The sequence below is a fragment of the Ranitomeya variabilis genome, chromosome 1, assembly GCF_051348905.1.
Source record: "Ranitomeya variabilis isolate aRanVar5 chromosome 1, aRanVar5.hap1, whole genome shotgun sequence".
NCBI lineage: Eukaryota > Metazoa > Chordata > Amphibia > Anura > Dendrobatidae > Ranitomeya > Ranitomeya variabilis.
This window is the reverse complement of record NC_135232.1, coordinates 832675261-832701008: the sequence shown is the minus strand read 5'-3', so window position 1 is coordinate 832701008 and position 25748 is coordinate 832675261. Positions and strand designations below refer to the sequence as shown.

Sequence of the window (25748 nt, the reverse complement as noted above, 5' to 3'; positions counted from 1 at the left end):
AGAAACTTGCAGGAAACGGGTCAAGATTTTTGCAGACAAGGGTTGGCATTTAGTCAAATCGCTGAACCACCTTGAGAAAAAAACTCTGTGAATTCTTAGAGATACATCAGCTGACCAATTCAAGCTTCCGGCACGACACTCCAACTCGGTTTTCTGATGATACCAAGTAGAGACTCTGAAGCTTGTCCTTAATGCAAAGCTATTGCACATTTCCCACTTTAATCAGGCTAGAGAAAGTTTCCTATATTTGCCTGTGCTATTGATTTGTGCAAAGTTTGTTGAAAGTCCAGTTCCCATTGAAAACATTTTACTGGGTGGTAAAGTGTTGCCCTTGCCTTAGGTTGCATGCAGTCTTTAGAATCTGCTGCGACAAAAAGCCTCGTCCTGCTATGTGACCTGGCAAAGAAGCCAGTTTAAGCGTCAAAGATTCCTTGCGAGTCTTGACGACACTACTAAGCGTGAGTGTGTTTGCTAAAGCTTTCTAGCCATATTAGGAAAAGTTTGGAGATGCTGGGGGTTGAAACCAGGACCTCATACATGCGAAGCATGCGCTCTACCACTGAGCTACATCCCCAAAAGTCTTCTAGTGGGATGGAGCACTGACAAGTAATTCTTTCAACGAGTGACTGCAGGAACCACATAAGTAGAAGGAAAAGTAGTCACCTGTAGGAAGTGCGTCCTTTGCACGTAAACCCAGGCCATGGAGATGCCGGGGATTGAACCCGGGGCCTCACACATGCAAAGCGTGCGCTCTACCACTGAGCTACATCCCCGTTATTTGCACCACTTTCAGAAACTTGCAGGAAACGGGTCAAGATTTTTGCAGACAAGGGTTGGCATTTACTCAAATCGCTGAACCACCTTGAGAAAAAAACTCTGTGAATTCTTAGAGATACATCAGCTGACCAATTCAAGCTTCCGGCATGACACTCCAACTCGGTTTTAGGATGATACCAAGTAGAGACTCTGAAGCTTGTCCTTAATGCAAAGCTATTGCACATTTCCCACTTTAATCAGGCTAGAGAAAGTTTCCTATATTTGCCTGTGCTATTGATTTGTGCAAAGTTTGTTGAAAGTCCAGTTCCCATTGAAAACATTTTACTGGGTGGTAAAGTGTTGCCCTTGCCTTAGGTTGCATGCAGTCTTTAGAATCTGCCGCGGCAAAAAGCCTCGTCCTGCTATGTGACCTGGCAAAGAAGCCAGTTTAAGCGTCAAAGATTCCTTGCGAGTCTTGACGACACTACTAAGCGTGAGTGTGTTTGCTAAAGCTTTCTAGCCATATTAGGAAAAGTTTGGAGATGCTGGGGGTTGAACCCAGGACCTCATACATGCGAAGCATGCGCTCTACCACTGAGCTACATCCCCAAAAGTCTCCCAGTGGGATGGAGCACTGACAAGTAATTCTTTCACCGAGTGACTGCAGGAACCACATAAGGAGAAGGAAAAGTAGTCACCTGTAGGAAGTGCGTCCTTTGCACATAAACCCAGGCCATGGAGATGCCGGGGATTGAACCCGGGGCCTCACACATGCAAAGCGTGCGCTCTACCACTGAGCTACGTCCCCGTTATTTGCACCACTTTCAGAAACTTGCAGGAAACGGGTCAAGATTTTTGCAGACAAGGGTTGGCATTTAGTCAAATCGCTGAACTACCTTGAGAAAAAAACTCTGTGAATTCTTAGAGATACATCAGCTGACCAATTCAAGCTTCCGGCACGACACTCCAACTCGGTTTTCTGATGATACCAAGTAGAGACTCTGAAGCTTGTCCTTAATGCAAAGCTATTGCACATTTCCCACTTTAATCAGGCTAGAGAAAGTTTCCTATATTTGCCTGTGCTATTGATTTGTGCAAAGTTTGTTGAAAGTCCAGTTCCCATTGAAAACATTTTACTGGGTGGTAAAGTGTTGCCCTTGCCTTAGGTTGCATGCAGTCTTTAGAATCTGCTGCGACAAAAAGCCTCGTCCTGCTATGTGACCTGGCAAAGAAGCCAGTTTAAGCGTCAAAGATTCCTTGCGAGTCTTGACGACACTACTAAGCGTGAGTGTGTTTGCTAAAGCTTTCTAGCCATATTAGGAAAAGTTTGGAGATGCTGGGGGTTGAAACCAGGACCTCATACATGCGAAGCATGCGCTCTACCACTGAGCTACATCCCCAAAAGTCTTCTAGTGGGATGGAGCACTGACAAGTAATTCTTTCAACGAGTGACTGCAGGAACCACATAAGGAGAAGGAAAAGTAGTCACCTGTAGGAAGTGCGTCCTTTGCACGTAAACCCAGGCCATGGAGATGCCGGGGATTGAACCCGGGGCCTCACAAATGCAAAGCGTGCGCTCTACCACTGAGCTACATCCCCGTTATTTGCACCACTTTCAGAAACTTGCAGGAAACGGGTCAAGATTTTTGCAGACAAGGGTTGGCATTTATTCAAATCGCTGAACCACCTTGAGAAAAAAACTCTGTGAATTCTTAGAGATACATCAGCTGACCAATTCAAGCTTCCGGCACGACACACCAACTCGGTTTTAGGATGATACCAAGTAGAGACTCTGAAGCTTGTCCTTAATGCAAAGCTATTGCACATTTCCCACTTTAATCAGGCTAGAGAAAGTTTCCTATATTTGCCTGTGCTATTGATTTGTGCAAAGTTTGTTGAAAGTCCAGTTCCCATTGAAAACATTTTACTGGGTGGTAAAGTGTTGCCCTTGCCTTAGGTTGCATGCAGTCTTTAGAATCTGCCACGGCAAAAAGCCTCGTCCTGCTATGTGACCTGGCAAAGAAGCCAGTTTAAGCGTCAAAGATTCCTTGCGAGTCTTGACGACACTACTAAGCGTGAGTGTGTGTGCTAAAGCTTTCTAGCCATATTAGGCAAAGTTTGGAGATGCTGGGGGTTGAACCCAGGACCTCATACATGCGAAGCATGCGCTCTACCACTGAGCTACATCCCCAAAAGTCTTCTAGTGGGATGGAGCACTGACAAGTAATTCTTTCAACGAGTGACTGCAGGAACCACATAAGGAGAAGGAAAAGTAGTCACCTGTAGGAAGTGCGTCCTTTGCACGTAAACCCAGGCCATGGAGATGCCGGGGATTGAACCCGGGGCCTCACACATGCAAAGCGTGCGCTCTACCACTGAGCTACATCCCCGTTATTTGCACCACTTTCAGAAACTTGCAAGAAACGGGTCAAGATTTTTGCAGACAAGGGTTGGCATTTATTCAAATCGCTGAACCACCTTGAGAAAAAAACTCTGTGAATTCTTAGAGATACATCAGCTGACCAATTCAAGCTTCCGGCACGACACACCAACTCGGTTTTAGGATGATACCAAGTAGAGACTCTGAAGCTTGTCCTTAATGCAAAGCTATTGCACATTTCCCACTTTAATCAGGCTAGAGAAAGTTTCCTATATTTGCCTGTGCTATTGATTTGTGCAAAGTTTGTTGAAAGTCCAGTTCCCATTGAAAACATTTTACTGGGTGGTAAAGTGTTGCCCTTGCCTTAGGTTGCATGCAGTCTTTAGAATCTGCCACGGCAAAAAGCCTCGTCCTGCTATGTGACCTGGCAAAGAAGCCAGTTTAAGCGTCAAAGATTCCTTGCGAGTCTTGACGACACTACTAAGCGTGAGTGTGTTTGCTAAAGCTTTCTAGCCATATTAGGAAAAGTTTAGAGATGCTGGGGGTTGAACCCAGGACCTCATACATGCGAAGCATGCGCTCTACCACTGAGATACATCCCCAAAAGTCTCCCAGTGGGATGGAGCACTGACAAGTAATTCTTTCACCGAGTGACTGCAGGAACCACATAAGGAGAAGGAAAAGTAGACACCTGTAGGAAGTGCGTCCTTTGCACGTAAACCCAGGCCATGGAGATGCCGGGGATTGAACCCGGGGCCTCACACATGCAAAGCGTGCGCTCTACCACTGAGCTACATCCCCGTTATTTGCACCACTTTCAGAAACTTGCAGGAAACGGGTCAAGATTTTTGCAGACAAGGGTTGGCATTTAGTCAAATCGCTGAACCACCTTGAGAAAAAAACTCTGTGAATTCTTAGAGATACATCAGCTGACCAATTCAAGCTTCCGGCACGACACTCCAACTCGGTTTTCTGGTGATACCAAGTAGAGACTCTGAAGCTTGTCCTTAATGCAAAGCTATTGCACATTTCCCACTTTAATCAGGCTAGAGAAAGTTTCCTATATTTGCCTGTGCTATTGATTTGTGCAAAGTTTGTTGAAAGTCCAGTTCCCATTGAAAACATTTTACTGGGTGGTAAAGTGTTGCCCTTGCCTTAGGTTGCATGCAGTCTTTAGAATCTGCCGCGGCAAAAAGCCTCATCCTGCTATGTGACCTGGCAAAGAAGCCAGTTTAAGCGTCAAAGATTCCTTGCGAGTCTTGACGACACTACTAAGCGTGAGTGTGTTTGCTAAAGCTTTCTAGCCATATTAGGAAAAGTTTGGAGATGCTGGGGGTTGAACCCAGGACCTCATACATGCGAAGCATGCGCTCTACCACTGAGCTACATCCCCAAAAGTCTCCCAGTGGGATGGAGCACTGACAAGTAATTCTTTCACCGAGTGACTGCAGGAACCACATAAGGAGAAGGAAAAGTAGTCACCTTTGCACGTAAACCCAGGCCATGGAGATGCCGGGGATTGAACCCGGGGCCTCACACATGCAAAGCGTGCACTCTACCACTGAGCTACATCCCCGTTATTTGCACCACTTTCAGAAACTTGCAGGAAACGGGTCAAGATTTTTGCAGACAAGGGTTGGCATTTAGTCAAATCGCTGAACCACCTTGAGAAAAAAACTCTGTGAATTCTTAGAGATACATCAGCTGACCAATTCAAGCTTCCGGCACGACACTCCAACTCGGTTTTCTGATGATACCAAGTAGAGACTCTGAAGCTTGTCCTTAATGCAAAGCTATTGCACATTTCCCACTTTAATCAGGCTAGAGAAAGTTTCCTATATTTGCCTGTGCTATTGATTTGTGCAAAGTTTGTTGAAAGTCCAGTTCCCATTGAAAACATTTTACTGGGTGGTAAAGTGTTGCCCTTGCCTTAGGTTGCATGCAGTCTTTAGAATCTGCTGCGACAAAAAGCCTCGTCCTGCTATGTGACCTGGCAAAGAAGCCAGTTTAAGCGTCAAAGATTCCTTGCGAGTCTTGACGACACTAGTAAGCGTGAGTGTGTTTGCTAAAGCTTTCTAGCCATATTAGGAAAAGTTTGGAGATGCTGGGGGTTGAAACCAGGACCTCATACATGCGAAGCATGCGCTCTACCACTGAGCTACATCCCCAAAAGTCTTCTAGTGGGATGGAGCACTGACAAGTAATTCTTTCAACGAGTGACTGCAGGAACCACATAAGGAGAAGGAAAAGTAGTCACCTGTAGGAAGTGCGTCCTTTGCACGTAAACCCAGGCCATGGAGATGCCGGGGATTGAACCCGGGGCCTCACACATGCAAAGCGTGCGCTCTACCAATGAGCTACATCCCCGTTATTTGCACCACTTTCAGAAACTTGCAGGAAACGGGTCAAGATTTTTGCAGACAAGGGTTGGCATTTATTCAAATCGCTGAACCACCTTGAGAAAAAAACTCTGTGAATTCTTAGAGATACATCAGCTGACCAATTCAAGCTTCCGGCACGACACACCAACTCGGTTTTAGGATGATACCAAGTAGAGACTCTGAAGCTTGTCCTTAATGCAAAGCTATTGCACATTTCCCACTTTAATCAGGCTAGAGAAAGTTTCCTATATTTGCCTGTGCTATTGATTTGTGCAAAGTTTGTTGAAAGTCCAGTTCCCATTGAAAACATTTTACTGGGTGGTAAAGTGTTGCCCTTGCCTTAGGTTGCATGCAGTCTTTAGAATCTGCCACGGCAAAAAGCCTCGTCCTGCTATGTGACCTGGCAAAGAAGCCAGTTTAAGCGTCAAAGATTCCTTGCGAGTCTTGACGACACTACTAAGCGTGAGTGTGTGTGCTAAAGCTTTCTAGCCATATTAGGCAAAGTTTGGAGATGCTGGGGGTTGAACCCAGGACCTCATACATGCGAAGCATGCGCTCTACCACTGAGCTACATCCCCAAAAGTCTTCTAGTGGGATGGAGCACTGACAAGTAATTCTTTCAACGAGTGACTGCAGGAACCACATAAGGAGAAGGAAAAGTAGTTACCTGTAGGAAGTGCGTCCTTTGCACGTAAACCCAGGCCATGGAGATGCCGGGGATTGAACCCGGGGCCTCACACATGCAAAGCGTGCGCTCTACCACTGAGGTACATCCCCGTTATTTGCACCACTTTCAGAAACTTGCAAGAAACGGGTCAAGATTTTTGCAGACAAGGGTTGGCATTTATTCAAATCGCTGAACCACCTTGAGAAAAAAACTCTGTGAATTCTTAGAGATACATCAGCTGACCAATTCAAGCTTCCGGCACGACACACCAACTCCGTTTTAGGATGATACCAAGTAGAGACTCTGAAGCTTGTCCTTAATGCAAAGCTATTGCACATTTCCCACTTTAATCAGGCTAGAGAAAGTTTCCTATATTTGCCTGTGCTATTGATTTGTGCAAAGTTTGTTGAAAGTCCAGTTCCCATTGAAAACATTTTACTGGGTGGTAAAGTGTTGCCCTTGCCTTAGGTTGCATGCAGTCTTTAGAATCTGCCACGGCAAAAAGCCTCGTCCTGCTATGTGACCTGGCAAAGAAGCCAGTTTAAGCGTCAAAGATTCCTTGCGAGTCTTGACGACACTACTAAGCGTGAGTGTGTTTGCTAAAGCTTTCTAGCCATATTAGGAAAAGTTTAGAGATGCTGGGGGTTGAACCCAGGACCTCATACATGTGAAGCATGCGCTCTACCACTGAGCTACATCCCCAAAAGTCTCCCAGTGGGATGGAGCACTGACAAGTAATTCTTTCACCGAGTGACTGCAGGAACCACATAAGGAGAAGGAAAAGTAGACACCTGTAGGAAGTGCGTCCTTTGCACGTAAACCCAGGCCATGGAGATGCCGGGGATTGAACCTGGGGCCTCCCACATGCAAAGCGTGCGCTCTACCACTGAGCTACATCCCCGTTATTTGCACCACTTTCAGAAACTTGCAGGAAACGGGTCAAGATTTTTGCAGACAAGGGTTGGCATTTAGTCAAATCGCTGAACCACCTTGAGAAAAAAACTCTGTGAATTCTTAGAGATACATCAGCTGACCAATTCAAGCTTCCGGCACGACACTCCAACTCGGTTTTCTGGTGATACCAAGTAGAGACTCTGAAGCTTGTCCTTAATGCAAAGCTATTGCACATTTCCCACTTTAATCAGGCTAGAGAAAGTTTCCTATATTTGCCTGTGCTATTGATTTGTGCAAAGTTTGTTGAAAGTCCAGTTCCCATTGAAAACATTTTACTGGGTGGTAAAGTGTTGCCCTTGCCTTAGGTTGCATGCAGTCTTTAGAATCTGCCGCGGCAAAAAGCCTCATCCTGCTATGTGACCTGGCAAAGAAGCCAGTTTAAGCGTCAAAGATTCCTTGCGAGTCTTGACGACACTACTAAGCGTGAGTGTGTTTGCTAAAGCTTTCTAGCCATATTAGGAAAAGTTTGGAGATGCTGGGGGTTGAACCCAGGACCTCATACATGCGAAGCATGCGCTCTACCACTGAGCTACATCCCCAAAAGTCTCCCAGTGGGATGGAGCACTGACAAGTAATTCTTTCACCGAGTGACTGCAGGAACCACATAAGGAGAAGGAAAAGTAGTCACCTTTGCACGTAAACCCAGGCCAAGGAGATGCCGGGGATTGAACCCGGGGCCTCACACATGCAAAGCGTGCGCTCTACCACTGAGCTACATCCCCGTTATTTGCACCACTTTCAGAAACTTGCAGGAAACGGGTCAAGATTTTTGCAGACAAGGGTTGGCATTTAGTCAAATCGCTGAACCACCTTGAGAAAAAAACTCTGTGAATTCTTAGAGATACATCAGCTGACCAATTCAAGCTTCCGGCACGACACTCCAACTCGGTTTTCTGATGATACCAAGTAGAGACTCTGAAGCTTGTCCTTAATGCAAAGCTATTGCACATTTCCCACTTTAATCAGGCTAGAGAAAGTTTCCTATATTTGCCTGTGCTATTGATTTGTGCAAAGTTTGTTGAAAGTCCAGTTCCCATTGAAAACATTTTACTGGGTGGTAAAGTGTTGCCCTTGCCTTAGGTTGCATGCAGTCTTTAGAATCTGCTGCGACAAAAAGCCTCGTCCTGCTATGTGACCTGGCAAAGAAGCCAGTTTAAGCGTCAAAGATTCCTTGCGAGTCTTGACGACACTAGTAAGCGTGAGTGTGTTTGCTAAAGCTTTCTAGCCATATTAGGAAAAGTTTAGAGATGCTGGGGGTTGAAACCAGGACCTCATACATGCGAAGCATGCGCTCTACCACTGAGCTACATCCCCAAAAGTCTTCTAGTGGGATGGAGCACTGACAAGTAATTCTTTCAACGAGTGACTGCAGGAACCACATAAGGAGAAGGAAAAGTAGTCACCTGTAGGAAGTGCGTCCTTTGCACGTAAACCCAGGCCATGGAGATGCCGGGGATTGAACCCGGGGCCTCACACATGCAAAGCGTGCGCTCTACCACTGAGCTACATCCCCGTTATTTGCACCACTTTCAGAAACTTGCAGGAAACGGGTCAAGATTTTTGCAGACAAGGGTTGGCATTTATTCAAATTGCTGAACCACCTTGAGAAAAAAACTCTGTGAATTCTTAGAGATACATCAGCTGACCAATTCAAGCTTCCGGCACGACACTCCAACTCGGTTTTAGGATGATACCAAGTAGAGACTCTGAAGCTTGTCCTTAATGCAAAGCTATTGCACATTTCCCACTTTAATCAGGCTAGAGAAAGTTTCCTATATTTGCCTGTGCTATTGATTTGTGCAAAGTTTGTTGAAAGTCCAGTTCCCATTGAAAACATTTTACTGGGTGGTAAAGTGTTGCCCTTGCCTTAGGTTGCATGCAGTCTTTAGAATCTGCCGCGGCAAAAAGCCTCGTCCTGCTATGTGACCTGGCAAAGAAGCCAGTTTAAGCGTCAAAGATTCCTTGCGAGTCTTGACGACACTACTAAGCATGAGTGTGTTTGCTAAAGCTTTCTAGCCATATTAGGAAAAGTTTAGAGATGCTGGGGGTTGAACCCAGGACCTCATACATGCGAAGCATGCGCTCTACCACTGAGCTACATCCCCAAAAGTCTCCCAGTGGGATGGAGCACTGACAAGTAATTCTTTCACCGAGTGACTGCAGGAACCACATAAGGAGAAGGAAAATTAGTCACCTGTAGGAAGTGCGTCCTTTGCACGTAAACCCAGGCCATGGAGATGCCGGGGATTGAACCCGGGGCCTCACACATGCAAAGCGTGCGCTCTACCACTGAGCTACATCCCCGTTATTTGCACCACTTCCAGAAACTTGCAGGAAACGGGTCAAGATTTTTGCAGACAAGGGTTGGCATTTAGTCAAATCGCTGAACCACCTTGAGAAAAAAACTCTGTGAATTCTTAGAGATACATCAGCTGACCAATTCAAGCTTCCGGCACGACACTCCAACTCGGTTTTCTGGTGATACCAAGTAGAGACTCTGAAGCTTGTCCTTAATGCAAAGCTATTGCACATTTCCCACTTTAATCAGGCTAGAGAAAGTTTCCTATATTTGCCTGTGCTATTGATTTGTGCAAAGTTTGTTGAAAGTCCAGTTCCCATTGAAAACATTTTACTGGGTGGTAAAGTGTTGCCCTTGCCTTAGGTTGCATGCAGTCTTTAGAATCTGCCGCGGCAAAAAGCCTCATCCTGCTATGTGACCTGGCAAAGAAGCCAGTTTAAGCGTCAAAGATTCCTTGCGAGTCTTGACGACACTACTAAGCGTGAGTGTGTTTGCTAAAGCTTTCTAGCCATATTAGGAAAAGTTTGGAGATACAGGGGGTTGAACCCAGGACCTCATACATGCGAAGCATGCGCTCTACCACTGAGCTACATCCCCAAAAGTCTCCCAGTGGGATGGAGCACTGACAAGTAATTCTTTCACCGGGTGACTGCAGGAACCACATAAGGAGAAGGAAAAGTAGTCACCTTTGCACGTAAACCCAGGTCATGGAGATGCCTGGGATTGAACCCGGGGCCTCACACATGAAAAGCGTGCGCTCTACCACTGAGCTACATCCCCGTTATTTGCACCACTTTCAGAAACTTGCAGGAAACGGGTCAAGATTTTTGCAGACAAGGGTTGGCATTTATTCAAATCGCTGAACCACCTTGAGAAAAAAACTCTGTGAATTCTTAGAGATACATCAGCTGACCTATTCAAGCTTCCGGCACGACACTCCAACTCGGTTTTCTGATGATACCAAGTAGAGACTCTGAAGCTTGTCCTTAATGCAAAGCTATTGCACATTTCCCACTTTAATCAGGCTAGAGAAAGTTTACTATATTTGCCTGTGCTATTGATTTGAGCAAAGTTTGTTGAAAGTCCAGTTCCCATTGAAAACATTTTACTGGGTGGTAAAGTGTTGCCCTTGCCTTAGGTTGCCCTTGCCTTAGGTTGCATGCAGTCTTTAGAATCTGCCGCGGCAAAAAGCCTCGTCCTGCTATGTGACCTGGCAAAGAAGCCAGTTTAAGCGTCAAAGATTCCTTGCAAGTCTTGACGACACTACTAAGCGTGAGTGTGTTTGCTAAAGCTTTCTAGCCATATTAGGAAAAGTTTGGAGATGCTGGGGGTTGAACCCAGGACCTCATACATGCGAAGCATGCGCTCTACCACTGAGCTACATCCCCAAAAGTCTCCTAGTGGGATGGAGCACTGACAAGTAATTCTTTCAACGAGTGACTGCAGGAACCACATAAGGAGAAGGAAAAGTAGTCACCTGTAGGAAGTGCGTCCTCTGCACGTAAACCCAGGCCATGGAGATGCCGGGGATTGAACCTGGGGCCTCACACATGCAAAGCGTGTGCTCTACCACTGAGCTACATCCCCGTTATTTGCACCACTTTCAGAAACTTGCAGGAAACGGGTCAAGATTTTTGCAGACAAGGGTTGGCATTTAGTCAAATCGCTGAACCACCTTGAGAAAAAAACTCTGTGAATTCTTAGAGATACATCAGCTGACCTATTCAAGCATCTGGCACGACACTCCAACTCGGTTTTCTGATGATACCAAGTAGAGACTCTGAAGCTTGTCCTTAATGCAAAGCTATTGCACATTTCCCACTTTAATCAGGCTAGAGAAAGTTTCCTATATTTGCCTGTGCTATTGATTTGTGCAAAGTTTGTTGAAAGTCCAGTTCCCATTGAAAACATTTTACTGGGTGGTAAAGTGTTGCCCTTGCCTTAGGTTGCATGCAGTCTTTAGAATCTGCCGCAGCAAAAAGCCTCGTCCTGCTATGTGACCTGGCAAAGAAGCCAGTTTAAGCGTCAAAGATTCCTTGCGAGTCTTGACGACACTACTAAGCGTGAGTGTGTTTGCTAAAGCTTTCTAGCCATATTAGGAAAAGTTTGGAGATGCTGGGGGTTGAACCCAGGACCTCATACATGCGAAGCATGCGCTCTACCACTGAGCTACATCCCCAAAAGTCTCCTAGTGGGATGGAGCACTGACAAGTAATTCTTTCAACGAGTGACTGCAGGAACCACATAAGGAGAAGGAAAAGTAGTCACCTGTAGGAAGTGCGTCCTTTGCACGTAAACCCAGGCCATGGAGATGCCGGGGATTGAACCCGGGGCCTCACACATGCAAAGCGTGCGCTCTACCACTGAGCTACATCCCCGATATTTGCACCAGTTTCAGAAACTTGCAGGAAACGGGTCAAGATTTTTGCAGACAAGGGTTGGCATTTAGTCAAATCGCTGAACCACCTTGAGAAAAAAACTCTGTGAATTCTTAGAGATACATCAGCTGACCTATTCAAGCTTCCGGCACGACACTCCAACTCGGTTTTCTGATGATACCAAGTAGAGACTCTGAAGCTTGTCCTTAATGCAAAGCTATTGCACATTTCCCACTTTAATCAGGCTAGAGAAAGTTTCCTATATTTGCCTGTGCTATTGATTTGTGCAAAGTTTGTTGAAAGTCCAGTTCCCATTGAAAACATTTTACTGGGTGGTAAAGTGTTGCCCTTGCCTTAGGTTGCATGCAGTCTTTAGAATCTGCCGCGGCAAAAAGCCTCGTCCTGCTATGTGACCTGGCAAAGAAGCCAGTTTAAGCGTCAAAGATTCCTTGCGAGTCTTGACGACACTACTAAGCATGAGTGTGTTTGCTAAAGCTTTCTAGCCATATTAGGAAAAGTTTAGAGATGCTGGGGGTTGAACCCAGGACCTCATACATGCGAAGCATGCGCTCTACCACTGAGCTACATCCCCAAAAGTCTCCCAGTGAGATGGAGCACTGACAAGTAATTCTTTCACCGAGTGACTGCAGGAACCACATAAGGAGAAGGAAAATTAGTCACCTGTAGGAAGTGCGTCCTTTGCACGTAAACCCAGGCCATGGAGATGCCGGGGATTGAACCCGGGGCCTCACACATGCAAAGCGTGCGCTCTACCACTGAGCTACATCCCCGTTATTTGCACCACTTCCAGAAACTTGCAGGAAACGGGTCAAGATTTTTGCAGACAAGGGTTGGCATTTAGTCAAATCGCTGAACCACCTTGAGAAAAAAACTCTGTGAATTCTTAGAGATACATCAGCTGACCAATTCAAGCTTCCGGCACGACACTCCAACTCGGTTTTCTGATGATACCAAGTAGAGACTCTGAAGCTTGTCCTTAATGCAAAGCTATTGCACATTTCCCACTTTAATCAGGCTAGAGAAAGTTTCCTATATTTGCCTGTGCTATTGATTTGTGCAAAGTTTGTTGAAAGTCCAGTTCCCATTGAAAACATTTTACTGGGTGGTAAAGTGTTGCCCTTGCCTTAGGTTGCATGCAGTCTTTAGAATCTGCCGCGGCAAAAAGCCTCATCCTGCTATGTGACCTGGCAAAGAAGCCAGTTTAAGCGTCAAAGATTCCTTGCGAGTCTTGACGACACTACTAAGCGTGAGTGTGTTTGCTAAAGCTTTCTAGCCATATTAGGAAAAGTTTGGAGATGCTGGGGGTTGAACCCAGGACCTCATACATGCGAAGCATGCGCTCTACCACTGAGCTACATCCCCAAAAGTCTCCCAGTGGGATGGAGCACTGACAAGTAATTCTTTCACCGAGTGACTGCAGGAACCACATAAGGAGAAGGAAAAGTAGTCACCTTTGCACGTAAACCCAGGTCATGGAGATGCCTGGGATTGAACCCGGGGCCTCACACATGAAAAGCGTGCGCTCTACCACTGAGCTACATCCCCGTTATTTGCACCACTTTCAGAAACTTGCAGGAAACGGGTCAAGATTTTTGCAGACAAGGGTTGGCATTTATTCAAATCGCTGAACCACCTTGAGAAAAAAACTCTGTGAATTCTTAGAGATACATCAGCTGACCTATTCAAGCTTCCGGCACGACACTCCAACTCGGTTTTCTGATGATACCAAGTAGAGACTCTGAAGCTTGTCCTTAATGCAAAGCTATTGCACATTTCCCACTTTAATCAGGCTAGAGAAAGTTTACTATATTTGCCTGTGCTATTGATTTGAGCAAAGTTTGTTGAAAGTCCAGTTCCCATTGAAAACATTTTACTGGGTGGTAAAGTGTTGCCCTTGCCTTAGGTTGCCCTTGCCTTAGGTTGCATGCAGTCTTTAGAATCTGCCGCGGCAAAAAGCCTCGTCCTGCTATGTGACCTGGCAAAGAAGCCAGTTTAAGCGTCAAAGATTCCTTGCGAGTCTTGACGACACTACTAAGCGTGAGTGTGTTTGCTAAAGCTTTCTAGCCATATTAGGAAAAGTTTGGAGATGCTGGGGGTTGAACCCAGGACCTCATACATGCGAAGCATGCGCTCTACCACTGAGCTACATCCCCAAAAGTCTCCTAGTGGGATGGAGCACTGACAAGTAATTCTTTCAACGAGTGACTGCAGGAACCACATAAGGAGAAGGAAAAGTAGTCACCTGTAGGAAGTGCGTCCTCTGCACGTAAACCCAGGCCATGGAGATGCCGGGGATTGAACCTGGGGCCTCACACATGCAAAGCGTGTGCTCTACCACTGAGCTACATCCCCGTTATTTGCACCACTTTCAGAAACTTGCAGGAAACGGGTCAAAATTTTTGCAGACAAGGGTTGGCATTTAGTCAAATCGCTGAACCACCTTGAGAAAAAAACTCTGTGAATTCTTAGAGATACATCAGCTGACCTATTCAAGCATCTGGCACGACACTCCAACTCGGTTTTCTGATGATACCAAGTAGAGACTCTGAAGCTTGTCCTTAATGCAAAGCTATTGCACATTTCCCACTTTAATCAGGCTAGAGAAAGTTTCCTATATTTGCCTGTGCTATTGATTTGTGCAAAGTTTGTTGAAAGTCCAGTTCCCATTGAAAACATTTTACTGGGTGGTAAAGTGTTGCCCTTGCCTTAGGTTGCATGCAGTCTTTAGAATCTGCCGCAGCAAAAAGCCTCGTCCTGCTATGTGACCTGGCAAAGAAGCCAGTTTAAGCGTCAAAGATTCCTTGCGAGTCTTGACGACACTACTAAGCGTGAGTGTGTTTGCTAAAGCTTTCTAGCCATATTAGGAAAAGTTTGGAGATGCTGGGGGTTGAACCCAGGACCTCATACATGCGAAGCATGCACTCTACCACTGAGCTACATCCCCAAAAGTCTCCTAGTGGGATGGAGCACTGACAAGTAGTGTTGAGCGATACTTTCCGATATCGGAAAGTATCGGTATCGGAAAGTATCGGCCGATACCGTCAAAATATCGGATCCAATCCGATACTGATACCCGATCCCAATGCAAGTCAATGGGATGAAAATATCGGAATTAAAATAAACCCTTTATAAACTTGTAGGTTCATTCTACATGAAGGAAAACAACTAAGAATAATGTAGGATGTATTGGGGGACGTGGCGGAGATATTAAAGGGACAGAGGTTTAGCCCAATGTAATAGAATAGCAGGATTTTTAAATTTTTTTTATGAAGTTCGGCGTTAGAAAGAATTTGACTGTTATTTTTTTTTTTTTTTATGTCAGATATTGATGTTTCACTACTTCCACGCCCTTCACCTTCTTTTTTACTTCTCCCACGCTTTCTTCTTAATTATCCTCATCATCAGCTTCTTTGACATCAACTTCTTCACCTTATTCATCTTCTTCTTCATCTTCTACCTATTATTTTTTGGGTTACATTGTTCATATTCTTTTTATTTTACTATTATCTTCATCATATTCAACTTCTTCATCATATTCTTATTTGTGACAGGCATTCCCGTAGTTGTTATCTATAAAAGTTTGAAGATTACACCTTCCGTTCTGCCTGTCACAAACCAGTTACATTTGTCCGCGTTCAGTTTGGCCTGCAGCATCAGGCTTTATCCAGGGGCACCACGAGGAGGAACGGACTCACCCCCATACACTGCTTAGTCTTCTTCTGCTTATAATTTACATAATATTTTTTTGCTCTGATATTTTGTGTTATGCTTAATGTCCTTCTGCTCTTTGTTCTGCAGCCTCTTGTTCTTCTGCTTCTCGGTCTTCCAGGTCGTCGTCGTCTCCAGGGTCGTCGTCTCCGGGGTCGTCGTCATCGGGGTGGTCTCCGGGGTCGTCGTCATCGGGGTGGTCTTCAGGGTCATCGTCTCCAGGGTCGTCGTCATCACGGTGGTTGTCGTCTCTGGTGTCGTCGTCATCTTAGGGGTGTTCTTCCGGGTCATCGTGTTTAGTCTCTTGAACTTGGAAATGTAGCAGAAGGTACAAGAAGGCTGAGAAAATGCCGAGAACCAGCTGATGGAACTGGAACTCGGATGGCTACCCGAAGGTCCAAGAGCCAATGGAACTACCGAGGACCAGCTGACGTTACTGGAACCCGGTTACTAAGCAGGAGGTACCCGTGCCTGAAAGCACTACCAAGGACCACCTGACGTTGGTGGAACTCGGATACCCAGAGGGAGGCACCTAAGCCAAAGGCTCTGCCCGGAACCAGCTGACGGTACTGGAACCAGGATGGGGAGCAGAAGGTGCAAGAGCAAAAGACACTGCCGAGAACCAGCTGACGGTGCTGGAACCCGGATGGGTAGCCGAAGGTCCAAGAGCCAATGGAACTACCGAGGACCAGCTGACGTTACTGGAACCCGGTTACTAAGCAGGAGGTACCCGTGCCTGAAAGCACTACCAAGGACCACCTGACGTTGGTGGAACTCGGATACCCAGAGGGAGGCACCTAAGCCAAAGGCTCTGCCCGGAACCAGCTGACGGTACTGGAACCAGGATGTGGAGCAGAAGGTACAAGAGCAAGTGTCTGCGTGGCTTTTGCAGGACACGTTGCCGGCTGCACAGCAGGGGAACAGCTGGCGGTGCTGGACCCCACTGACACATTGGCGAGGTGTTTGGCTCTGTGCAGCCAGCACTTCCGGACAGCAACGAGCGGTGTTGTAGCCCGGGCTCTGCAGGGGGAGCAGAGTGTAGGCCGAAGCCTACTTGAACCAATTTCAAAGGTAACCTTTAACCCCCCCTCAGGGGTTAGAAAGTAGAAGAGCCACAGCTTATGCAGCAGTAGTGCTGCACAAGTCAAAGGTTGCTCTTTTAATTTCGCTCCTTGCACACGCTGAATGAAACACGTATAACATTTAGCCCTTTATACAGTCAAACTGTGTTGGAGGCGCGAGTTCCCTTTGTAATGAGACGCAGCACAGATGTCAAGAATCCCACCTTGGTGCTGGGTGCAGCCTCCTGAGCGTTGTTATTTGCTGTACAGGAGTCTGCGCTGTCGTGTTATCCCCTGGCCTAGCGCTGTTAGCGCTGCCCATCTTCTGACCTCATTTAATGTTGGCCGGTGCGGTTCGCGATGCCCATGAATCCCAGCCCCGCAGTGTATTGACATAGTTTAAACACTGCGGGGCTGGGATTCAGGGCCTGGCGCAGCACATATGTTCGCCTCTCACACTCGGGTCCTTACACCCGCTTCAGACTGTGCGGCGTCATCTGATCCCTTATCGCATGCCACGGCCATGAAGCCGCACAGTCCGAAGAAGGCGGAAGGAGAGGAGGGACAGGCGAACTGATGCACTGATCCTGCCCATCAATCACACCCTCGCAGTCCCAATAAATAAGACACCGAGGGGCGTTGTGTGGGTCAGGGCGGCCGCAGAGGCGCAGGCAGCCAAACAATGATGCCAGAAGACGGGCAGCGCTACCAAGGGGGTTGCAGCGTGTCATTACAAAGGAAAGTCACACCACCGGGACGGTTAAATGGTCACACAGAGGACACATTGCAGACGTGTTTTCAGTTCCACATGTGCGAGGAGAATACGTTTCTGAGCCACCTTGCACACATGCAGCATTACCGCTGTACAAGGTGGCTGGATAACGTAAAAACGCCTGGGGGAGGGGGGACAGGTTCCCTTCAATTTCAGTTCTTGTGTCTGCGTGGCTTTTGCAGGACACGTTGCCGGCTGCACAGCAGGGGAACAGCTGGCGGTGCTGGACCCCACTGACACATTGGCTGGTGTTTTTCTCTGTGCAGCTAGCACATCTGGGCAAAAACTGGCGGTGTGTTAGAGCCCAGGGACAGCAGGAGGAGGAGCAGGAGGAGGAGGAGCAGGGGGAGGGGAGTGTAGGCCGAAGCCTGCACAGGCGGCAGCTTTGGGTGTGTTGTGTCTGTGTGGCTTTTGCAGGACACGTTGCCGGCTACACAGCAGGGGAACAGCTGGCGGTGCTGGACCCCACTGACACATTGGCGAGGTGTTTGGCTCTGTGCAGCCAGCACTTCCGGACAGCAACTAGCGTTGTTGGAGCCCGGGCTCTGCAGGTGGAGCAGAGTGTAGGCCGAAGCCTAATTGAACCGATTTCAAAAGTCACCTTTAACCCCCCCTCAGGGGTTACAAAGTAGAAGAGCCACAGCTTATGCAGCAGCAGTGCTGCGCAAGTCAAAGGTTGCTCTTGTAATTTTTCTCCTTGCACACGCTGAATGGAACACGTATAACATTTAGCCCTTTATACAGTCAAACTGTGTAATGGAGGCGAGAGTTCCCTTTGTAATGAGACGCAGCACAGGTGTCAAGAATCCCACCTTGGTGCTGGGTGCAGCCTCCCGAGCGTTGTTATTTGCTGTACAGGAGTCTGCGCTGTCGTGTTATCCCCTGGCCTAGCGCCGTTAGCGCTGCCCATCTTCTGGCATCATGTAATGTCGGCCGGTGCGGTTCGCGATGCCCATGAATCCCAGCCCCGCAGTGTCTTAACATTGTTAAAACACTGCGGGGCTGGGATTCAGGGCCTGGCGCAGCACATATGTTCGCCTCTCACACTCGGGTCCTTACACCCGCTTCAGACTGTGCGGCGTCATCTGATCCCTTATCGCATGCCACGGCCATGAAGCCGCACAGTCCGAAGAAGGCGGAAGGAGAGGAGGGACAGGCGAACTGATGCACTGATCCTGCCCATCAATCACACCCTCGCAGTCCCAATAAATAAGACACCGAGGGGCGTTGTGTGGGTCAGGGCGGCCGCAGAGGCGCAGGCAGCCAAACAATGATGCCAGAAGACGGGCAGCGCTACCAAGGGGGTTGCAGCGTGTCATTACAAAGGAAAGTCACACCACCGGGACGGTTAAATGGTCACACAGAGGACACATTGCAGACGTGTTTTCAGTTCCACATGTGCGAGGAGAATACGTTTCTGAGCCACCTTGCACACATGCAGCATTACCGCTGTACAAGGTGGCTGGATAAAGTAAAAACGCCTGGGGGAGGGGGGACAGGTTCCCTTCAATTTCAGTTCTTGTGTCTGCGTGGCTTTTGCAGGACACGTTGCCGGCTGCACAGCAGGGGAACAGCTGGCGGTGCTGGACCCCACTGACACATTGGCTGGTGTTTTTCTCTGTGCAGCTAGCACATCTGGGCAAAAACTGGCGGTGTGTTAGAGCCCAGGGACAGCAGGAGGAGGAGCAGGAGGAGGAGGAGCAGGGGGAGGGGAGTGTAGGCCGAAGCCTGCACAGGCGGCAGCTTTGGGTGTGTTGTGTCTGCGTGGCTTTTGCAGGACACGTTGCCGGCTACACAGCAGGGGAACAGCTGGCGGTGCTGGACCCCACTGACACATTGGCGAGGTGTTTGGCTCTGTGCAGCCAGCACTTCCGGACAGCAACTAGCGTTGTTGGAGCCCGGGCTCTGCAGGTGGAGCAGAGTGTAGGCCGAAGCCTAATTGAACCGATTTCAAAAGTCACCTTTAACCCCCCCTCAGGGGTTACAAAGTAGAAGAGCCACAGCTTATGCAGCAGCAGTGCTGCGCAAGTCAAAGGTTGCTCTTGTAATTTTTCTCCTTGCACACGCTGAATGGAACACGTATAACATTTAGCCCTTTATACAGTCAAACTGTGTAATGGAGGCGAGAGTTCCCTTTGTAATGAGACGCAGCACAGGTGTCAAGAATCCCACCTTGGTGCTGGGTGCAGCCTCCCGAGCGTTGTTATTTGCTGTACAGGAGTCTGCGCTGTCGTGTTATCCCCTGGCCTAGCGCCGTTAGCGCTGCCCATCTTCTGGCATCATGTAATGTCGGCCGGTGCGGTTCGCGATGCCCATGAATCCCAGCCCCGCAGTGTCTTAACATTGTTAAAACACTGCGGGGCTGGGATTCAGGGCCTGGCGCAGCACATATGTTCGCCTCTCACACTCGGGTCCTTACACCCGCTTCAGACTGTGCGGCGTCATCTGATCCCTTATCGCATGCCACGGCCATGAAGCCGCACAGTCCGAAGAAGGCGGAAGGAGAGGAGGGACAGGCGAACTGATGCACTGATCCTGCCCATCAATCACACCCTCGCAGTCCCAATAAATAAGACACCGAGGGGCGTTGTGTGGGTCAGGGCGGCCGCAGAGGCGCAGGCAGCCAAACAATGATGCCAGAAGACGGGCAGCGCTACCAAGGGGGTTGCAGCGTGTCATTACAAAGGAAAGTCACACCACCGGGACGGTTAAATGGTCACACAGAGGACACATTGCAGACGTGTTTTCAGTTCCACATGTGCGAGGAGAATACGTTTCTGAGCCACCTTGCACACATGCAGCATTACCGCTGTACAAGGTGGCTGGATAACGTAAAAACGCCTGGGGGAGGGGGGACAGGTTCCCTTCAATTTCAGTTCTTGTGTCTGCGTGGCTTTTGCAGGACACGTTGCCGGCTGCACAGCAGGGGAACAGCTGGCGGTGCTGGACCCCACTGACACATTGGCTGGTGTTTTTCTCTGTGCAGCTAGCACATCTGGGCAAAAACTGGCGGTGTGTTAGAGCCCAGGGACAGCAGGAGGAGGAGCAGGAGGAGGAGGAGCAGGGGGAGGGGAGTGTAGGCCGAAGCCTGCACAGGCGGCAGCTTTGGGTGTGTTGTGTCTGCGTGGCTTTTGCAGGACACGTTGCCGGCTACACAGCAGGGGAACAGCTGGCGGTGCTGGACCCCACTGACACATTGGCGAGGTGTTTGGCTCTGTGCAGCCAGCACTTCCGGACAGCAACTAGCGTTGTTGGAGCCCGGGCTCTGCAGGTGGAGCAGAGTGTAGGCCGAAGCCTAATTGAACCGATTTCAAAAGTCACCTTTAACCCCCCCTCAGGGGTTACAAAGTAGAAGAGCCACAGCTTATGCAGCAGCAGTGCTGCGCAAGTCAAAGGTTGCTCTTGTAATTTTTCTCCTTGCACACGCTGAATGGAACACGTATAACATTTAGCCCTTTATACAGTCAAACTGTGTAATGGAGGCGAGAGTTCCCTTTGTAATGAGACGCAGCACAGGTGTCAAGAATCCCACCTTGGTGCTGGGTGCAGCCTCCCGAGCGTTGTTATTTGCTGTACAGGAGTCTGCGCTGTCGTGTTATCCCCTGGCCTAGCGCCGTTAGCGCTGCCCATCTTCTGGCATCATGTAATGTCGGCCGGTGCGGTTCGCGATGCCCATGAATCCCAGCCCCGCAGTGTCTTAACATTGTTAAAACACTGCGGGGCTGGGATTCAGGGCCTGGCGCAGCACATATGTTCGCCTCTCACACTCGGGTCCTTACACCCGCTTCAGACTGTGCGGCGTCATCTGATCCCTTATCGCATGCCACGGCCATGAAGCCGCACAGTCCGAAGAAGGCGGAAGGAGAGGAGGGACAGGCGAACTGATGCACTGATCCTGCCCATCAATCACACCCTCGCAGTCCCATTAAATAAGACAACGAGGGCTGTTGTGTGGGTCAGGGCGGCCGCAGAAGCGCAGCCAGCCAAACAATGATGCCAGAAGACGGGCAGCGTTACCAAGGAGCTTGTTGCGTGTGTCAATACAAAGTCAAATCACACCTGAGGGACGTTTTAATGGTCACAGAGGACACATTTTAGACGTGTTCACTTCAACATGGGCAAGGAGAATAAGTTTCTGAGCCACCTTGAACACATGCAGCATTACTGCTGTTCAAGGTAGCTGTAAAACATAGAAACACCTGGGGGAGGGGGGACAGGTTCCCTTCAATTTCAGTTCTTGTGTCTGCGTGGCGGTCGCAGGACACGTTGCCGGCTACACAGCAGGGGAACAGCTGGCGGTGCTGGACCCCACTGACACATTGGCTGGTGTTTTTCTCTGTGCAGCTAGCACATCTGGGCAAAAACTGGCGGTGTTAGAGCCCAGGGTCAGCAGGAGGAGCAGGGGGAGCGGAGTGTAGGCCGAAGCCTGCACTCGAGCAAGTTGAAAGGAAACCTTTAACCCCCCCCCCCCCCAGGCGTTTGTAGCTGAAAGAGCCATTGTGTACAGCACTAACGCTGGAAAAGGTAAACTTAGCTCTTTTAATTATGGTCCTTGTACATGCGGAACCTAACATTTATGAAATGTGTCCCCACACAGCGTTAAACCGTCCGGTAGGTGGAACTTTCCTTTGTCGTGTGACGCAGCACAGCCATCATTTTTACCCCCTTGTCGCCGTTCGCCCCCTCCTCAGCGTTGTTTGAATCTGTCCCGGAGCCTGCGCTGTTAGGTTAGCCCATGGCCATGCACACATGTTGCGCTGCCCGTCTTCTGACCTCATTTGGTGTCAGGCTGGCTGCGCCTGTGCGGGTGCGCTGGCCGAGATCCCGCCTCGCAGTGTCGTCTAATGTAATCCCACCGCGGGCCTGTGATCCGTGCCCGTGCGCAGTGCATATCCTCTCCTCTCACTCCCCTCCCTACGGCTTTTTCAGACTGTGCGGTGTCACGGCCGTGGCATGCTATTAGGGACCAGCTGACATCGCACAGTCTGAAGAAGCCGTAGGGAGGGGAGTGAGAGGAGAGGATATGCACTGCGCACGGGCACGGATCACAGGCCCGCGGTGGGATTACATTAGACGACACTGCGAGGCGGGATCTCGGCCAGCGCACCCGCACAGGCGCAGCCAGCCTGACACCAAATGAGGTCAGAAGACGGGCAGCGCAACATGTGTGCATGGCCAAGGGCTAACCTAACAGCGCAGGCTCCGGGACAGATTCAAACAACGCTGAGGAGGGGGCGCACGGCGCCAAGGGGGTAAAAATGATGGCTGTGCTGCGTCACACGACAAAGGAAAGTTCCACCTACCGGACGGTTTAACGCTGTGTGGGGACACATTTCATAAGTGTTTGGTTCAGCATGTGCAAGGAGCATCACGAAAAGAGGCACTTTTTCCCTTTGCATCATTACTGCTGCACAAGGTGGCTCCTTCAGTAACAAACGCCTGGGGGGGGGGGGGTCAGGTTCCCTTACATTTAACTTGTTGTGCCTGCGTGGCGGTCGCAGTACACGTTGCCGTATACACAGCAGGGGAACAGCTGACGTTACTGAACCCCAATAACAGAGGAGGGACTGTTGACTGTGCGTACAGCACTTCTGGACGGCAACTGGCGGTGTTGGAGCCCAGGGACAGGTGGAGGAGGAGGAGGTTGGAGGAGGTAGGAGGGATTGCCACACACACAGCAGGGGAACAGCTGACGTTACTGAACCCCAATAACAGAGGAGGGACTGTTGACTGTGCGTACAGCACTTCTGGACGGCAACTGGCGGTGTTGGAGCCCAGGGACGGGTGGAGGAGGAGGAGGTTGGAGGAGGTAGGAGGAGGTAGGAGGGATTGCCACACACACAGCAGGGGAACAGCTGATGTTACTGAACCCCAATAACAGAGGAGGGACTGTTGACTGTGCGTACAGCACTTCTGGACGGCAACTGGCGGTGTTGGAGCCCAGGGACAGGTGGAGGAGGAGGAGGTTGGAGGAGGTTGGAGGAGGTAGGAGGGATTGCCACACACACAGCAGGGGAACAGCTGACGTTACTGAACCCCAATAACAGAGGAGGGACTGTTGACTGTGCGTACAGCACTTCTGGACGGCAACTGGCGGTGTTGGAGCCCAGGGACAGGTGGAGGAGGAGGAGGTTGGAGGAGGTTGGAGGAGGTAGGAGGGATTGCCACACACACAGCAGGGGAACAGCTGACGTTACTGAACCCCAATAACAGAGGAGCGACTGTTGACTGTGCGTACAGCACTTCTGGACGGCAACTGGCGGTGTTGGAGCCCAGGGACAGGTGGAGGAGGAGGAGGTTGGAGGAGGTTGGAGGAGGTAGGAGGGATTGCCACACACACAGCAGGGGAACAGCTGACGTTACTGAACCCCAATAACAGAGGAGGGACTGTTGACTGTGCGTACAGCACTTCTGGACGGCAACTGGCGGTGTTGGAGCCCAGGGACAGGTGGAGGAGGAGGAGGTTGGAGGAGGTAGGAGGGATTGCCACACACACAGCAGGGGAACAGCTGACGTTACTGAACCCCAATAACAGAGGAGGGACTGTTGACTGTGCGTACAGCACTTCTGGACGGCAACTGGCGGTGTTGGAGCCCAGGGACGGGTGGAGGAGGAGGAGGTTGGAGGAGGTAGGAGGAGGTAGGAGGGATTGCGACACACACAGCAGGGGAACAGCTGACGTTACTGAACCCCAATAACAGAGGAGGGACTGTTGACTGTGCGTACAGCACTTCTGGACGGCAACTGGCGGTGTTGGAGCCCAGGGACGGGTGGAGGAGGAGGAGGTTGGAGGAGGTTGGAGGAGGTAGGAGGGATTGCCACACACACAGCAGGGGAACAGCTGACGTTACTGAACCCCAATAACAGAGGAGGGACTGTTGACTGTGCGTACAGCACTTCTGGACGGCAACTGGCGGTGTTGGAGCCCAGGGACAGGTGGAGGAGGAGGAGGTTGGAGGAGGTAGGAGGAGGTAGGAGGGATTGCCACACACACAGCAGGGGAACAGCTGACGTTACTGAACCCCAATAACAGAGGAGGGACTGTTGACTGTGCGTACAGCACTTCTGGACGGCAACTGGCGGTGTTGGAGCCCAGGGACAGGTGGAGGAGGAGGAGGTTGGAGGAGGTAGGAGGGATTGCCACACACACAGCAGGGGAACAGCTGACGTTACTGAACCCCAATAACAGAGGAGGGACTGTTGACTGTGCGTACAGCACTTCTGGACGGCAACTGGCGGTGTTGGAGCCCAGGGACAGGTGGAGGAGGAGGAGGTTGGAGGAGGTAGGAGGGATTGCCACACACACAGCAGGGGAACAGCTGACGTTACTGAACCCCAATAACAGAGGAGGGACTGTTGACTGTGCGTACAGCACTTCTGGACGGCAACTGGCGGTGTTGGAGCCCAGGGACGGGTGGAGGAGGAGGAGGTTGGAGGAGGTAGGAGGAGGTAGGAGGGATTGCCACACACACAGCAGGGGAACAGCTGACGTTACTGAACCCCAATAACAGAGGAGGGACTGTTGACTGTGCGTACAGCACTTCTGGACGGCAACTGGCGGTGTTGGAGCCCAGGGACGGGTGGAGGAGGAGGAGGTTGGAGGAGGTAGGAGGAGGTAGGAGGGATTGCCACACACACAGCAGGGGAACAGCTGACGTTACTGAACCCCAATAACAGAGGAGGGTCTGTTGACTGTGCGTACAGCACTTCTGGACGGCAACTGGCGGTGTTGGAGCCCAGGGACGGGTGGAGGAGGAGGAGGTTGGAGGAGGTAGGAGGAGGTAGGAGGGATTGCCACACACACAGCAGGGGAACAGCTGACGTTACTGAACCCCAATAACAGAGGAGGGACTGTTGACTGTGCGTACAGCACTTCTGGACGGCAACTGGCGGTGTTGGAGCCCAGGGACGGGTGGAGGAGGAGGAGGTTGGAGGAGGTAGGAGGAGGTAGGAGGGATTGCCACACACACAGCAGGGGAACAGCTGACGTTACTGAACCCCAATAACAGAGGAGGGACTGTTGACTGTGCGTACAGCACTTCTGGACGGCAACTGGCGGTGTTGGAGCCCAGGGACGGGTGGAGGAGGAGGAGGTTGGAGGAGGTAGGAGGAGGTAGGAGGGATTGCCACACACACAGCAGGGGAACAGCTGACGTTACTGAACCCCAATAACAGAGGAGGGACTGTTGACTGTGCGTACAGCACTTCTGGACGGCAACTGGCGGTGTTGGAGCCCAGGGACGGGTGGAGGAGGAGGAGGTTGGAGGAGGTAGGAGGAGGTAGGAGGGATTGCCACACACACAGCAGGGGAACAGCTGACGTTACTGAACCCCAATAACAGAGGAGGGACTGTTGACTGTGCGTACAGCAC

At 49.8% G+C, this 25748-nt stretch overlaps 32 non-coding genes across 32 annotated transcripts; all 32 read right to left on the bottom strand.

The window, feature by feature from the left end:
• Positions 1-502: 502 nt before the first annotated feature.
• TRNAA-CGC (transfer RNA alanine (anticodon CGC)) lies at positions 503-574 on the bottom strand. Its single transcript has one exon. It is a non-coding gene; the product is annotated as a tRNA-Ala (tRNA).
• A 127-nt stretch (positions 575-701) lies between these two features.
• On the bottom strand, positions 702-773 carry TRNAA-UGC (transfer RNA alanine (anticodon UGC)). The gene has a single exon. It is a non-coding gene; the product is annotated as a tRNA-Ala (tRNA).
• Positions 774-1293: 520 nt separating this feature from the next.
• On the bottom strand, positions 1294-1365 carry TRNAA-CGC (transfer RNA alanine (anticodon CGC)). Its single transcript has one exon. It is a non-coding gene; the product is annotated as a tRNA-Ala (tRNA).
• Positions 1366-1492: 127 nt separating this feature from the next.
• Positions 1493-1564, bottom strand: TRNAA-UGC (transfer RNA alanine (anticodon UGC)). The gene has a single exon. It is a non-coding gene; the product is annotated as a tRNA-Ala (tRNA).
• Positions 1565-2084: 520 nt separating this feature from the next.
• On the bottom strand, positions 2085-2156 carry TRNAA-CGC (transfer RNA alanine (anticodon CGC)). The gene has a single exon. It is a non-coding gene; the product is annotated as a tRNA-Ala (tRNA).
• A 127-nt stretch (positions 2157-2283) lies between these two features.
• TRNAA-UGC (transfer RNA alanine (anticodon UGC)) lies at positions 2284-2355 on the bottom strand. Its single transcript has one exon. It is a non-coding gene; the product is annotated as a tRNA-Ala (tRNA).
• Positions 2356-2875: 520 nt separating this feature from the next.
• TRNAA-CGC (transfer RNA alanine (anticodon CGC)) lies at positions 2876-2947 on the bottom strand. The gene has a single exon. It is a non-coding gene; the product is annotated as a tRNA-Ala (tRNA).
• A 127-nt stretch (positions 2948-3074) lies between these two features.
• TRNAA-UGC (transfer RNA alanine (anticodon UGC)) lies at positions 3075-3146 on the bottom strand. Its single transcript has one exon. It is a non-coding gene; the product is annotated as a tRNA-Ala (tRNA).
• Positions 3147-3666: 520 nt separating this feature from the next.
• TRNAA-CGC (transfer RNA alanine (anticodon CGC)) lies at positions 3667-3738 on the bottom strand. Its single transcript has one exon. It is a non-coding gene; the product is annotated as a tRNA-Ala (tRNA).
• Positions 3739-3865: 127 nt separating this feature from the next.
• TRNAA-UGC (transfer RNA alanine (anticodon UGC)) lies at positions 3866-3937 on the bottom strand. The gene has a single exon. It is a non-coding gene; the product is annotated as a tRNA-Ala (tRNA).
• Positions 3938-4457: 520 nt separating this feature from the next.
• On the bottom strand, positions 4458-4529 carry TRNAA-CGC (transfer RNA alanine (anticodon CGC)). The gene has a single exon. It is a non-coding gene; the product is annotated as a tRNA-Ala (tRNA).
• A 111-nt stretch (positions 4530-4640) lies between these two features.
• On the bottom strand, positions 4641-4712 carry TRNAA-UGC (transfer RNA alanine (anticodon UGC)). The gene has a single exon. It is a non-coding gene; the product is annotated as a tRNA-Ala (tRNA).
• A 520-nt stretch (positions 4713-5232) lies between these two features.
• Positions 5233-5304, bottom strand: TRNAA-CGC (transfer RNA alanine (anticodon CGC)). Its single transcript has one exon. It is a non-coding gene; the product is annotated as a tRNA-Ala (tRNA).
• Positions 5305-5431: 127 nt separating this feature from the next.
• TRNAA-UGC (transfer RNA alanine (anticodon UGC)) lies at positions 5432-5503 on the bottom strand. Its single transcript has one exon. It is a non-coding gene; the product is annotated as a tRNA-Ala (tRNA).
• A 520-nt stretch (positions 5504-6023) lies between these two features.
• TRNAA-CGC (transfer RNA alanine (anticodon CGC)) lies at positions 6024-6095 on the bottom strand. The gene has a single exon. It is a non-coding gene; the product is annotated as a tRNA-Ala (tRNA).
• Positions 6096-7605: 1510 nt separating this feature from the next.
• TRNAA-CGC (transfer RNA alanine (anticodon CGC)) lies at positions 7606-7677 on the bottom strand. The gene has a single exon. It is a non-coding gene; the product is annotated as a tRNA-Ala (tRNA).
• Positions 7678-7788: 111 nt separating this feature from the next.
• TRNAA-UGC (transfer RNA alanine (anticodon UGC)) lies at positions 7789-7860 on the bottom strand. The gene has a single exon. It is a non-coding gene; the product is annotated as a tRNA-Ala (tRNA).
• A 520-nt stretch (positions 7861-8380) lies between these two features.
• On the bottom strand, positions 8381-8452 carry TRNAA-CGC (transfer RNA alanine (anticodon CGC)). Its single transcript has one exon. It is a non-coding gene; the product is annotated as a tRNA-Ala (tRNA).
• A 127-nt stretch (positions 8453-8579) lies between these two features.
• Positions 8580-8651, bottom strand: TRNAA-UGC (transfer RNA alanine (anticodon UGC)). Its single transcript has one exon. It is a non-coding gene; the product is annotated as a tRNA-Ala (tRNA).
• A 520-nt stretch (positions 8652-9171) lies between these two features.
• TRNAA-CGC (transfer RNA alanine (anticodon CGC)) lies at positions 9172-9243 on the bottom strand. The gene has a single exon. It is a non-coding gene; the product is annotated as a tRNA-Ala (tRNA).
• A 127-nt stretch (positions 9244-9370) lies between these two features.
• TRNAA-UGC (transfer RNA alanine (anticodon UGC)) lies at positions 9371-9442 on the bottom strand. Its single transcript has one exon. It is a non-coding gene; the product is annotated as a tRNA-Ala (tRNA).
• A 520-nt stretch (positions 9443-9962) lies between these two features.
• TRNAA-CGC (transfer RNA alanine (anticodon CGC)) lies at positions 9963-10034 on the bottom strand. The gene has a single exon. It is a non-coding gene; the product is annotated as a tRNA-Ala (tRNA).
• Positions 10035-10145: 111 nt separating this feature from the next.
• TRNAE-UUC (transfer RNA glutamic acid (anticodon UUC)) lies at positions 10146-10217 on the bottom strand. Its single transcript has one exon. It is a non-coding gene; the product is annotated as a tRNA-Glu (tRNA).
• Positions 10218-10753: 536 nt separating this feature from the next.
• On the bottom strand, positions 10754-10825 carry TRNAA-CGC (transfer RNA alanine (anticodon CGC)). The gene has a single exon. It is a non-coding gene; the product is annotated as a tRNA-Ala (tRNA).
• Positions 10826-11544: 719 nt separating this feature from the next.
• Positions 11545-11616, bottom strand: TRNAA-CGC (transfer RNA alanine (anticodon CGC)). The gene has a single exon. It is a non-coding gene; the product is annotated as a tRNA-Ala (tRNA).
• A 127-nt stretch (positions 11617-11743) lies between these two features.
• On the bottom strand, positions 11744-11815 carry TRNAA-UGC (transfer RNA alanine (anticodon UGC)). The gene has a single exon. It is a non-coding gene; the product is annotated as a tRNA-Ala (tRNA).
• A 520-nt stretch (positions 11816-12335) lies between these two features.
• On the bottom strand, positions 12336-12407 carry TRNAA-CGC (transfer RNA alanine (anticodon CGC)). Its single transcript has one exon. It is a non-coding gene; the product is annotated as a tRNA-Ala (tRNA).
• A 127-nt stretch (positions 12408-12534) lies between these two features.
• Positions 12535-12606, bottom strand: TRNAA-UGC (transfer RNA alanine (anticodon UGC)). Its single transcript has one exon. It is a non-coding gene; the product is annotated as a tRNA-Ala (tRNA).
• Positions 12607-13126: 520 nt separating this feature from the next.
• On the bottom strand, positions 13127-13198 carry TRNAA-CGC (transfer RNA alanine (anticodon CGC)). The gene has a single exon. It is a non-coding gene; the product is annotated as a tRNA-Ala (tRNA).
• A 111-nt stretch (positions 13199-13309) lies between these two features.
• Positions 13310-13381, bottom strand: TRNAE-UUC (transfer RNA glutamic acid (anticodon UUC)). The gene has a single exon. It is a non-coding gene; the product is annotated as a tRNA-Glu (tRNA).
• Positions 13382-13917: 536 nt separating this feature from the next.
• TRNAA-CGC (transfer RNA alanine (anticodon CGC)) lies at positions 13918-13989 on the bottom strand. Its single transcript has one exon. It is a non-coding gene; the product is annotated as a tRNA-Ala (tRNA).
• A 719-nt stretch (positions 13990-14708) lies between these two features.
• On the bottom strand, positions 14709-14780 carry TRNAA-CGC (transfer RNA alanine (anticodon CGC)). Its single transcript has one exon. It is a non-coding gene; the product is annotated as a tRNA-Ala (tRNA).
• Between the last annotated feature and the right edge of the window lie 10968 nt (positions 14781-25748).